This window comes from Berghia stephanieae, chromosome 14 (genome assembly GCF_034508935.2).
Source record: "Berghia stephanieae isolate SIO BIC M18660-M18661 chromosome 14, UCSD_Bste_1.3, whole genome shotgun sequence".
In the NCBI taxonomy this organism is placed as follows: Eukaryota; Metazoa; Mollusca; class Gastropoda; order Nudibranchia; family Aeolidiidae; genus Berghia; species Berghia stephanieae.
The window spans coordinates 12,989,939-13,002,438 of NC_088373.1; the positions used below are offsets into that span (position 1 = coordinate 12,989,939).

Here is a 12,500-nt window from a genome sequence, read left to right on the forward strand (position 1 = left end):
AAGAATAAAGAGAAGAGCCGTTTGACTTACCCATACCAAGCTCGAAAAAAAACAAAACAAAAAAAAAAAAAAAACAAAAAACAAAACAAAAACAAAAACAAAAAAAAAAACGGCAGAGGACGTCGGGTGCTTGGTATGGGCCGTAGGTCTAGCGGCTCTTCTCTTTATTCTTAGTATTTTGTCCGCACCCGACGTATTTATCCGGAAGACGACAGAGGACGGCAGTGCCGGGTCGTCGGAGTCAGTCCCCGGTGTGAGTTAGCCTTAAGGTTGACAATTAAAATTTTTTAGTTTGGGGAAAAAATATAATTCTGTGTTGGACAAATATGGCATTTATGGGGGAACCCCCCCCCCCCCCCCCCCCCTGAAAACGCGAGTTAAGGTTATAACAGTATTATCTAGCAAGTTAACAATAGGATTCAATAGTCTGATGTCACGTCCGCCCAGCAACGAGCAACTTGGTTCTAAACAAAGAAATTCGGTACTTTTTATTTTTCATGCTGCCTAGAATTCGTTCACATGCCATGTGATCAGAATATGTCTAAAAGTCAAAACATGGTCAGATTTATAATGTGTTTTTCTCCTCTGGATACACTTTTATGCTTGTCGAAGAAATATTTCATAAGGGCGTCCGCCATTGTTTCGATAGTTTAGAACCAGTTACCAAGTTACTATGCCTCGTCGTTACGAGGGAAGTGACGTCACGCCTGTTGAAGCCTATTACGTCCCCAGCCTCCAACCATCGACGAACGACGAGGAAGAATACGATCTGTATCCTCAGAATCTTAAGACATATCTTCGTATTTTCTTCTTCCTCGTCGTTCGTCGTTCGTCGATCGTTGTAGTAGGTATGTTACGAACGTAATCGTTATCTTTCTATTATCTCGATGAACCCATTCGAGATTGTATCGAAATTCGGTTTTTGTTTGTTTTTTTTTTTTTTTGTATTTTTTTTTTTGTATTTTTTTTTGTGATTTTGAAAAAATGTAGTTTAAAATGATTCATTGATAAAGTAAATATCAATGTGAAATTGAATGTAAGCTTTATTTAATTTAATAGACGAAAAAAAAGATAAAATGGACGTTTCTGGTTTCGAGCAGCACCATTCAAATTCATTGATAAAAGTACACATGTATATTTATAATAATAATTGAGCTTTTATATAGCGCAATATCCACTTAACGTGCTCAGAGCGCTTTACAAGGGGTCCCTGGTCAACAGCAACATTTAACATGTAGGACGAGACATGACGCCTGTTAGGCGATATTACAATTTTTCGGACAAAGACAACGCTGTTAACGGCCAGGTACTCATTTTACACCTGAGTTCGGTGAGAGAATGTGAGTAAAGAGCCTTTTCCAAGGACTCAACTATGCGTCGAGCGAGGCTCGAACCCAGGACCTTCCGATCCGAAAGCGAGTGTCATACCACTAGACCACATAGCCGCATATTTGTGGCCCACCTTCTCTGTCCGGTATTATTAGCAAGTTAACGATGACGTTCCCAAGTTAAAACGATTGACGAAAGACGAGGAAGAAAACGGAAGATCGGTCCTCAAAGTCTTAGGACAGATCTTTGTTTTCTTCCTCGTCATTCGTCGATCGTTATAGGTTGGGAACGTATCGTTAACTTACTATTTGCGGCTACTATGTGGTCTTGTGTTAGGACGCACGCTTTCTGATAGGAAGGTCCGGGGTTTGAGTCCCGCTCTGAGTGGCGCATAGTTGAGTCCTTGGAAAAGGCTCTTTACTCATATTCTCTTTATTGTACTCAGGTGTAAAATAAACGACTAGCCGTGAATAACGTTGTCTCTGTCCGACAAAAAAAAATAAAAAATTATTGTAATAATATCGCCTAACAGGCGTCATGTCTCATCCTGCATCAATTCTGATAATGATGATGATGATGATGATGATGATGATGATGATGATGATGATGATGACGACGACGATGTATTGTTCAATTAACAAAACTATGTATAACACATTTTAACATGAGCTTTATTTTGCTCAATATCCACTCACACTAACAGTTGTCCCTAAAGCGCTCTACAGACTTCTGGTTCTTCCAACAGATGCATCGACTTATTGGAGAAGTTTAGTGCTATACTGCTGTCGCATCACTACTACCTCTCGAATAAAATATTACACATTTAATTTCATTTTCGAACTTTGTTACAACGACTTTCTTCACTATAACAGTCAAAAGTCGTTATAACCGAGCTGGAAATAAGCGTTTTTGTTTTTGTTTTAAATCCTTAATGAATGCTATATTGTACTTGTCCATCGAATCTTCGTATTCAATGCCTTTAGTAGAGGTTTCCACTGTATCATATTTCTCCTTTTCCAAGTCAGCCTGAAAAGAAAGTTATAAAAATGTTTACTTGATACATATAATATTCATGTCCCGTCTCTCTCTCTCTCTCTCTCTCTCTCTCTCTCTCTCTCTCTCTCTCTCTCTCTCTCTCTCTCTCTCTCTCTCTCTCCTTAATTTTGTAATGGCTGAATTAGACACCAAAAAGTGATTTTTAAGTTAAAAACAGACCTGTCTACTTGGAATTGGAAAAATATTCGTAGTCTTCAGGGGTAATAACAACACAGTAGACATTATAACTACCATTAAAAATGACCTATTTGTGTTTAAATGCATTGGATTGATGCTTTAAACTCCTTTATATAGTTGTTCTGGAAACAAAATTTTGTTTTAAAAGAAATTCATTGAATTAAAGTTCGTTATATTAGAATTGTCAATTAGAACCCAAAAATTCCTAGTTCTACGAAATTTTCGTCGTTGTAGGCAGTTCTGGTTAAAATGACCCAGGCAGGTAAGATTTTAGTTTTTGTCGCATCAAGAATCTACATCTATTGCCCTCAATAAAAGCTATGTGGTCTAGTGGTATGACACTCGCTTTCGGATCGGAAGGTCCTGGATTCGAGCCTCGCTCGGCTCATAGTGAGTCCTTGGACAATGCCCTTTACCCACATTCTCTCACCGTACTCAGGTGTAAAATGAGTACTTGGTCGTTAACAGCGTTGTCTAAGTCGTTAAAAATTGTAATATCGCCTAACATCGTCATGTCTCGTTCTAGATGTTACGTTTTGCTGTTGGTCAGGGGCCCTCCTGTAGAGCGCTGTGAGCACGTTTGGTGGATATTGCGCTAGGTAAAAAATCTCATTATGAACTTAACTCAAGTTTCAACCTTTTAACAAATTTAAATATTTCATGGAAATAGTTCCTACTAAATGTGTACCGCTTTGAGACTATTGGTTATTTAATAATTAATAATTATTGTGACATGAAGAATGGTAGTTGATTAATGATTATTCATTTTGACATGAAGAATGGTACTGTAGTTGATTAAGGATTGTTCATTTTGATATGAAGAAAAGTAGTTGATTAATAATTATTCATTTTGACATGTCGTATTTTGACATGGAGAATATCAGTTTATTATTGAGTGTTTATATGACACAAACAATGGTAAATAAGTATTTATTTTGAGATGAAGAATGGCATTTGTTCATCAAATTAATGATTATTCATTTTGACATGAAGAATGGAAGTTGTTTAAGGAATATTTATTTTGACACGAAGAATAGCCAATGTGTATTTATTTTGAGATGAAGAATGATAAATGAGTATTAATTTTTACACGAAGAATGTAGTTAATTGATGATTATTAATTTTTACACGAAGAATGTGGTTAATTGATGATTATTAATTTTTACACGAAGAATGGTAGTTAATTAATGATTATTAATTTTTACACGAAGAATGGTAGTTAATTAATGATTATTAATTTTTACACGAAGAATGGTAGTTAATTAATGATTATTAATTTTTACACAAAGAATGGTAGTTAATTAATGATTATTAATTTTTACACGAAGAATGGTAGTTAATTAATGATTATTAATTTTTACACGAAGAATGGTAGTTAATTAATGATTATTAATTTTTACACGAAGAATGGTAGTTAATTAATGATTATTAATTTTTACACGAAGAATGGTAGTTAATTAATGATTAGTAATTTTTACACGAAGAATGGTAGTTGATTAATGAGTGTTTATTCTCACGTGAAGAATTTCATTCATGAAGAATGGAGGTAAATTAATTAGCACATGATTATGTGAAAAGTGGCAATTAATCAATGAGTGTTTATTTTGACATGAATAATGGTAGTTAAGTGACCAATATTTATTGTGGCATGAAGAATTGTAATTCACCAACGAATATTCTTTTTGGCACGAAGAAGTACAGTATTGATACGTAATAAAATATGATATGAAAAATGGTAATTAAGTAATGAATATTCATTACGACATGAAGAATGGTGGTTAAGTAATGAATATTGTTATATATACCATGAAGAATAGTAATAAATGTTTATGTCGTGATGGTATTGTATAGAAATGATTATGATAGTCGTGGTAGTGATGTACATAATTTATTATGACTAAAAGAATAGCAGTAAATTAATGATAATTATGTCATGAAATCAGTAAATCAGTAATTATCGATGTCACGGAGAATGGTTGTAAAATAATGAATTTTAATTATGACATGAAGAATTTAAGCAAATTAATGAATAATTATGTCATGAAGAATTGTAGTAAAGCAATGATTATCAATGTCACGGAGAATGGTAGTAAAATAATGAATATTTTTGTGACATGAAGAATGATAGTGAAGCAATGAATATTTTTGACACGAAGAATCGTTGTGACATAATGAATATTGTTATGAAATGAAGAATGGTGGCAAAATAATGAATATTGTCGTGGTAAAGTATGCTGGTAAAGAAATGAATAGCTATTATGACACGAAGTCACGAAGACAGCAGCTGCTGAGCTATGAAAATAGTGTATTTTAAATGTTGACCAGAAAACCGTTCTTTCAAATATCGACCGATTAAAATGACCCCTCGTCTTGTCAAAAACTCTCAAACCTTTGCGATGTCTACATCAGTTATTTGTCGATTGAAATGGAGCAACAACTCAAAATGGTTGTGATTTAGTTTGGTTCTTAGTTGCTGTTTTTGGGGGTTTTTTGTTGTTTTTTTTCTTCTTGGTTTTAATTCCATCTTGTTTGTTTCTCTCTGTGTGTTTTTGCTTGTTTGCTTGGGTTTAATTTATTATTTTCTTGTTTGTTTATGTTTATGTTTTTTTGTTTTTTGTTTTGACTTGTTTGGGTGTTTTTTGTTGTTGTTTTTTTCTTTTCTTTTATATTGATGAAAATTACCATCCCTGTTTTGAATTTCGTACAGACAGCGCACGTGTAATCATTTTAAAACTGAAATCCTTCGAACGAGAAAGAAAAAATGAAAGAGACGCTGCTCTTTAAATAAATGAAATGAGTATAAATGTTTTAATAGAACATTTTGATGAATTCAATGCGCTACACAGTGTTTAGTAAACCTCTCCTTGCCGACCATAGACAAATCGTCACATTCGTTACGATGCAACCAACAATTTTCTCGTTCTGATTTCCTTTGTCCATCACAATAGTTAAAGAAAATATGTTTATTATTGCTATAAAAACACATTACTGTTTTGTAGAGCTAATTTTGCTGAACAATATTATGTATAGAATGTGCTTCTTGCTTTTCTGTTTGAGTAAGAAAAATCTGTTTTTGTAATGGGTGGGTGTGAAGTTTTGTAAAAAAAAAAATAAATAAATAATAAGAAAATGGCCGGTAAAGAGAGAGTCAATTTTCTCAGCAAGCCATAAGGGACCTAATTGCCATTTTAAATTACGAGTTGTTAAGTATGCATGCGTCCTTTTTATGCACACACTTTTACAACACCTGAAATTTTCTTTTTGGACTAGCTCTCTTAAACATTCATAACTGCATAAATCCAGCACATTCACACCGGAGTCAGGTTAGGTAAAATATTACCTAATCTAGGACTCAATGTCTGGATCATTGTCATCCTTTCGGTCTCTGGCCGCGCTCAACACCGCTTGCCTTTACAACAAGAAGGGTTGTCACTGTACCGCAACCGACGCCACGTTAAAGTAGATTAGGCACAATGTGCAAATTTACACGGCAGCCGATTCAGCACCAGCAGCCGACGTGACCTCAAAAACCCTCGATGATGACCTCGCATGACCTCAATCCGAAGGCCAGACAGTCACAGACGGCAAGTCAGACAGACGGCAAAACAACAACACCACTTCTCACGAATCGGCCAATCAAATCTCTCGTAATAAAAAATAAATTTTGCACACCGACACTACACGGCGCGGTAGTCGAATGCCTAGAGAGGTGCACAGCATGTAGCGAAGTGCATATTATGGTCTCGTTGCAAACACACGCCTCACGCAATCAAATGTTCTGATTTTTTTTTCTTTCCAAAAATAGATTATAGTTCACATTGACTTTTCTTTGTTATATTTTGAATAGTAGTCCATTGAATAGAAATGAAGAAAAAAAACATTTTAAAGACGAAACCAAGCAATAAGGAATGTTTCGATCATAAACTCATCTTCAGCGAGGAAAAGGAAGAGAGAAAAAATTGTAGTTAGGGTGTTTACTTATCTCAAAACATAATGACGGAATCCTTTAACTTTATCGATAAAAGACCATTTTTATTGCCCAAGCAGGTCACTTTAAATCAATTTCTTTCATACGGAACAAAGCTCATGTAAGCAACCATTTTTGTACCAACAGTCATACTATATTTGACACCCCCAAATAATCATTAAAACCTGAGTCGAGTTGGGTAATGTGTGTAAGAGTGGGGTTAGTTTTCTTATTATTGTCACCAATCAGGTCATTGACCACGCTCAACATCGCCTGACTTCGACACGAGACGAGGCCGCTGTGCAACCGAGATCACACAAAGCTGTAATTACCTTCCCTTGAACAGTACCCCCCCCCCCCCCCCCCTTCCCCTCGATCTTTAAAATGAATCTGTATTATTTTTTAAACTTATCTTATGAGACTGCCCAGTTTGTCACAGGTTCAGCTTGTCACGGACCCAGTTTGTTACAGACCCAGTTTGTCACAGACCCAGTTTGTCACAGGTTCAGCTTGTCATAGACCCAGTTTGTCACAGGCTCCAGATTAGCCCAAATAGGCCTTAGATTATTTTTTTTTCCTTTCTTTGTTAGATTGAAAATCTGATGTACAAATTGGTTAACAATTACTCAAGTTTCAGTTTTATTAATTTCATTACATTAATTTCAGCCCTTCAGTTTACTCTACTCACAACTTCCAGTTGCAATGGACATGTTTTTCACACAAACTGAAGTTATCCGTATACAAACTTTTAAAAGAGTCAGGATTAGATCTTGAAAGAAGAGTCATGAAGAAGATCGCTTTGCAATCTCATTTAAGTGTTTGAGTGTAGATGGCAGTAATAATTACAGTATCTTTACTTTGTAGTTGTAACTTAAGGTTGTAACTCCACCTTGGTGGTGTAGAGATAGTCCTTCTTTAATGTCAATTCCAGCTTGTGTGTTTGATTTTTTAAAAAATTATATACAATTTGCAAATCAAAAGCTAAGAATAAGATTTCAAGAATGACTGCTGTTCTTTCGTTAAAAACAATTGAAAAAATAAGATTAAATTCATACAATCAGTCAAGCATTCATTTAATCTTTTTGAGAATGTCCGTTATAATATCCATCGTGCACAGGGCACAGCCGAGGCAGGGTCGGTCTGTGACAATGACAAACTGGGTCTGTGAAAAACTGGGTCGATGACAAACTGGACTTGTGACAGACTGGGCCTGTGACAAACTGGTTTTGTGACAAATTGGTTCTGTGACGAATTGGGCCTGTGACAAACCGGGCCTGTGACATACTGGGCTTGTGACAAACTGGCATTCTTCCCCACTGAGGCATGTGACAAACTGGGCCTGTGACAAAATTGGGCCTGTAACAAACTGGCATGCTTCCACCCCCCCCCCCATCCCCCTTTATTAACGTGATGTTTTTTTCTGATCATTGGATTATTTCTTTCCCTGACCAATGGACTTATTATTTTCCTTATCAATGGACTATCTATTTTCCTGATCAATAGACCATTTATTTTCATAATCAGTTTTCTACTTCTTTTTCTGATCAGTGGATTATATTTCCTTCACTGATTATTAAACTATTTCTTTTCTTAATCAGTGGACTACTTTTTCCACTCTGATTATTAAACTATTTCTTTTCTTAATCAGTGGACTACTTTTTCCACTCTGATTATTAAACTATTTCTTTTCTTAATCAGTGGACTACTTTTTCCACTCTGATTATTAAACTATTTCTTTTCTTAATCAGTGGACTACTTTTTCCACTCTGATTATTAAACTATTTCTTTTCTTAATCAGTGGACAATTTTTTCCCCTCCGACTGGTAGACTATTTCTTTTCTTAATCAGTGGACTACTTTTTTTTAACCCTCTGATTAGTAAACTATTTCTTTTCTTAATCAGTGGACTATTTTTTTTTAACCCTCTGATTAGTAAACTATTTCTTTTCTTAATCAGTGGACTATTTTTTTTAACCCTCTGATTAGTAAACTATTACTTTCCTTAATCAGTGGACTATTTTTTTTAACCCTCTGATTAGTAAACTATTACTTTTCTTAATCAGTGGACTATTTTTTTTAACTCTCTGATTAGTAAACTATTTCTTTTCTTATTCAGTGGACTATTTTTTCCACTCTGATTAGTAAACTATTACTTTTCTTAATCAGTGGACTATTTTTTTAACCCTCTGATTAGTAGACTATTTCTTTTCTTAATCAGAGGACTATTTTTTCCCCTCTGATCAGTGGAATATTTCTTTTCATGCTCAATTGACAATAATTTCTTTGCGTTTAAAAAAAATGTTTTACTCAAGAACTATAAAACCAAATGATACGGGATTTATCCTGATTTCTGTAACATTAAAAGGACGGCAAAATTGTTTGAGGCCCGTTGGATAATAATAATAAAAATAATGATAATAATAATAATAATAATAATAATAATAATAATAATAATAATAGATTATTATTCCATGAATTCATGCTCTAAGGCCCTTTACAATAAAACACGTATTCGCAAAGGGAAAATAAGATAAAAAGCACAGTACTGAAAGATTATTTTTTTTAAAAACCCATTAAACTAAAGTAAAGGCTATTTGAAACAGTTCAGTCTTTAAATTGAACTTGAAAGAGTTAAAAGTTGGTCAATTAGAGCAAAGCCTTAAGTTATTACTTACTAAGTTTAATTAAAATCCTTTAATGGTTAAGATACTATGCTCGTTATACCAAAGTCGTTCAAAATTCACGATATCAAAAGCTTTCAACTTGCGTCTTGTTTTTAATACAGAATAATAATAATAATAATAATAATAATAATAATAATAATAATAATAATAATAATAATAATAATAATAATAATAATAATAATAATAATAATAATAATAACAACAATGATAATATATAATAATAATAATAATAATAATAATAATAATAATAATAATAATAATAATAATAATAATGATAATGATAATAACAATAATAATATAATAATAATATAATAATAATAATAATAATAATAATAATAATAATAATAAAATAATAATAATAGTAGTAATAATAATAATAATAATAATAATAATAATAATAATAATAATAATAATAATAATAATAATAATAATAATAATGATAATGATAATGATAATAATAAGAATTTTGTGTGCAGACGTGTTATAATTTACACAGTGAGATAAATAGACAATGGAAATAATATGATGTATATTAATATAATAAGGAATAAGGAATTTCGCTAGAAACCCACATAGGCCAAAATGATGGTGTCTACGAACGGTCAAACAATATTTTCTAATCAGTTTATTTATATCACATATTTCCCGCCTATTGCTGATAGTTGTTTGAAAATAGTCGAACATCCTTTACATTTTTTTTTTTTTTTTGTAAAATCAATAAAATAAAGAAAAGATGAAAAAAGAAGAAGAAGAATTAAGAATGAAGTTTAAAATGTGTATTTAATTCAAAGTCACAAAAATATCGGCCAAATTTAAGATGATTTTTCTCTTTAGTTTTCAAAAGAAGAGAGTTCTAGACATATTATGATTATGTGCGGCTATGTGGTCTAGTGGTACGACACTCGCTTTCGGATCGGAAGGTCCTGGGTTCGAGCCTCGCTCGGTGCATAGTTTGAGTCCTTGGAAAAGGCTCTTTACTCACATTCTCTCACCGTATTCGGGTGTAAAATGAGAACCTGGCCGTCAACAGCGTTGTCTCTGTCCGAAAAATTGTAATATCGCCTTACAGGCGCCATGTCTCGCCCTTCATGTTAAATGTTGCTGTTGGCCAAAAAGCGCTTTGAGCACGTTTAGTGGATATTGCGCTGTATAATTCTTTTTTTTTTTTAAACATATCGCTTGCGTCTTTAAAAATACATAAAATGAAGAGAGCTGTGAAATGACGAATATAGATCATCTTTTTCTAGGTATTTGATCGTCTGATTGTCTGTCTCGCCAGCGGGCAAGTTTTAGTGGGAGTTAACTGACTATTCGTCTGCTCTTAAATTAATCTTATTTCCCTTCTTTCTTTTTTTTTTTTTTTCAAACTCACTATTATGCTTTTCACTAGAGTGCAAGAAATCTGTTGAAGAAAGTAGTGTGTTGGCGACGGAGAAGAAATAGTTAACATTTAATTTTAAAAGTGGTCAAAAATCGATAGAGACTAATGTTATAATGGAACGTAAAGATGAAAGGGATGACATGAAATAGGTTTGAATCCACACGCACATATTAATTGACTTTTATAAAGCGCAATATCCACTAAACGTGTTCAAAGCGTTCTACACGGGGCCCTGGCCAACAGCAACATTTAACATGTAGGACAGGACATGACGCCTGTTAGGCGATATTACAATTTTTTTCGGACAGAAACAACACTGTTGACGGCCAGGTACTCATTTTACACCTGAGTAAGGTGAGAAAATGCGAGTAAAGAGCCTTTTCCAAGGACTCAATTATGCGCCGAGCGAGGCTCGAACCCAGGACCTTCCGATCCGAAAGCGAGTGCCATTACACATATTATTATATCGGGTGCGAGGGAGAAAAAAAAGCCGGAAAAGTTTAGACGCCCAAAGACGTCGTTACGGAATCAAACTGATTCAAGTCTGACATGTCACTACATTCAAACTAATTCATTGAAATTTGACGATTGATTTAACTCTCTCCTTACCAGCCATTTTCAGGATTTTCCCCAAAACTCCACACTCCACACCCAACTAACACACAAATATATTTTTTATCACTCAAACACAATAGCAGTAAAGTTCTTGCCATAAGTAATTTCTTTAGCAAAACATGCTCTACAACACACTCACTGTTCATTTTCTTTAAATTTTATGATGTACGAAAGAAATTTGAATAAGAAAATAAATGTTGGTTGTTGTATCGTAATGAATGTGACGATTTTCATATTGTTGGTAAGGAGAGGGTTAATAGACTCACCGCGAATATGCCATATCGAAGTTTTTGACGTATCCCCCAGTTTGCTTTATGACTGTGGGTAGCAAATTTTCCACGGTACAATTGGTTTTCTAATGTCCTGGTTCAATCCCGTGCTTTTCGAATTGACTCTTTTAATTCTGCCTCCATGTCAAAGAGAGAGAGAGAGAGAGAGAGAGAGAGAGAGAGAGAGAGAGAGAGAGAGAGAGAGAGAGAGAGAGAGAGATTATATACCAAACTTGGGGCGTTTAGACTTAAAACCCTTCTTCGGTCAATAATAAAAAAGAACAAACTTAAAGGTAAATTCATCACTTTCAATTCAGCCAGACGGAGCCCGGTATAATCGGGACGTCACGTGTTTGCATTGAAGGTTTGAAGCCCAGTCAGACCGAATTAAATTGAAATGGTTAATTGAAATATAATATTTATTTCTATTTATTTGCATGTGTCTTTTACTTCACACTCCAGTTGTGTTCAGGCGACCTTTAATTCTCTCCTTTTTCAGGAAAACTTGATTGACTCAAACTGAGGAGATATTGATAGTATGCGCTTGGCTAAGAAGCTCATAACATTGCCATCCGGAAGTATAACGGACCAACACACAAAACTATGTGTAACCTTAAACGTTTATAGTCTGGTTAATACAGTTCAGTGAGCATTACTCATAAACGCGGATGGCAAAAAACAATAACAAAGACCCGAGTGACGTCATCTTCGAACTATCTATAAGTATCTACTTATACATAATTTTTGTGCAACATTACAAGCTTTACTAAACAAAGTTGTTTTTTCCCCCAGAAAATGTGTAATGTACAAACGTTTTCTGATTAATCTTGTTAATTGTATGGTAACCACAGAGTTCTACTGTATAGATAGTATGCACTTGGCTAAGAATTTCACAACTTTGCCATCCGGAAGTATAGCTGGCCAACACACAAAACTGTGTGTAACCATGATAATAATAATAATAATAATAATAGTAATAATAATAATAATAATAATAATAATAATAATAATAATAATAATAAT

At 33.9% G+C, this 12,500-nt stretch overlaps 1 long non-coding RNA gene across 1 annotated transcript in view; it reads right to left on the reverse strand.

Annotated features, from left to right (window-relative positions):
- The window catches only part of LOC144960083 (uncharacterized), a 197,436-nt gene that overhangs the window by 165,770 nt on the left and 19,166 nt on the right, over positions 1 to 12,500 (reverse strand). Inside the window, exon 3 of the long non-coding RNA XR_013642752.1 lies at positions 2,025 to 2,355. This is a non-coding gene — a long non-coding RNA (uncharacterized LOC144960083). The remainder of the gene's footprint in view (positions 1 to 2,024; positions 2,356 to 12,500) is intronic.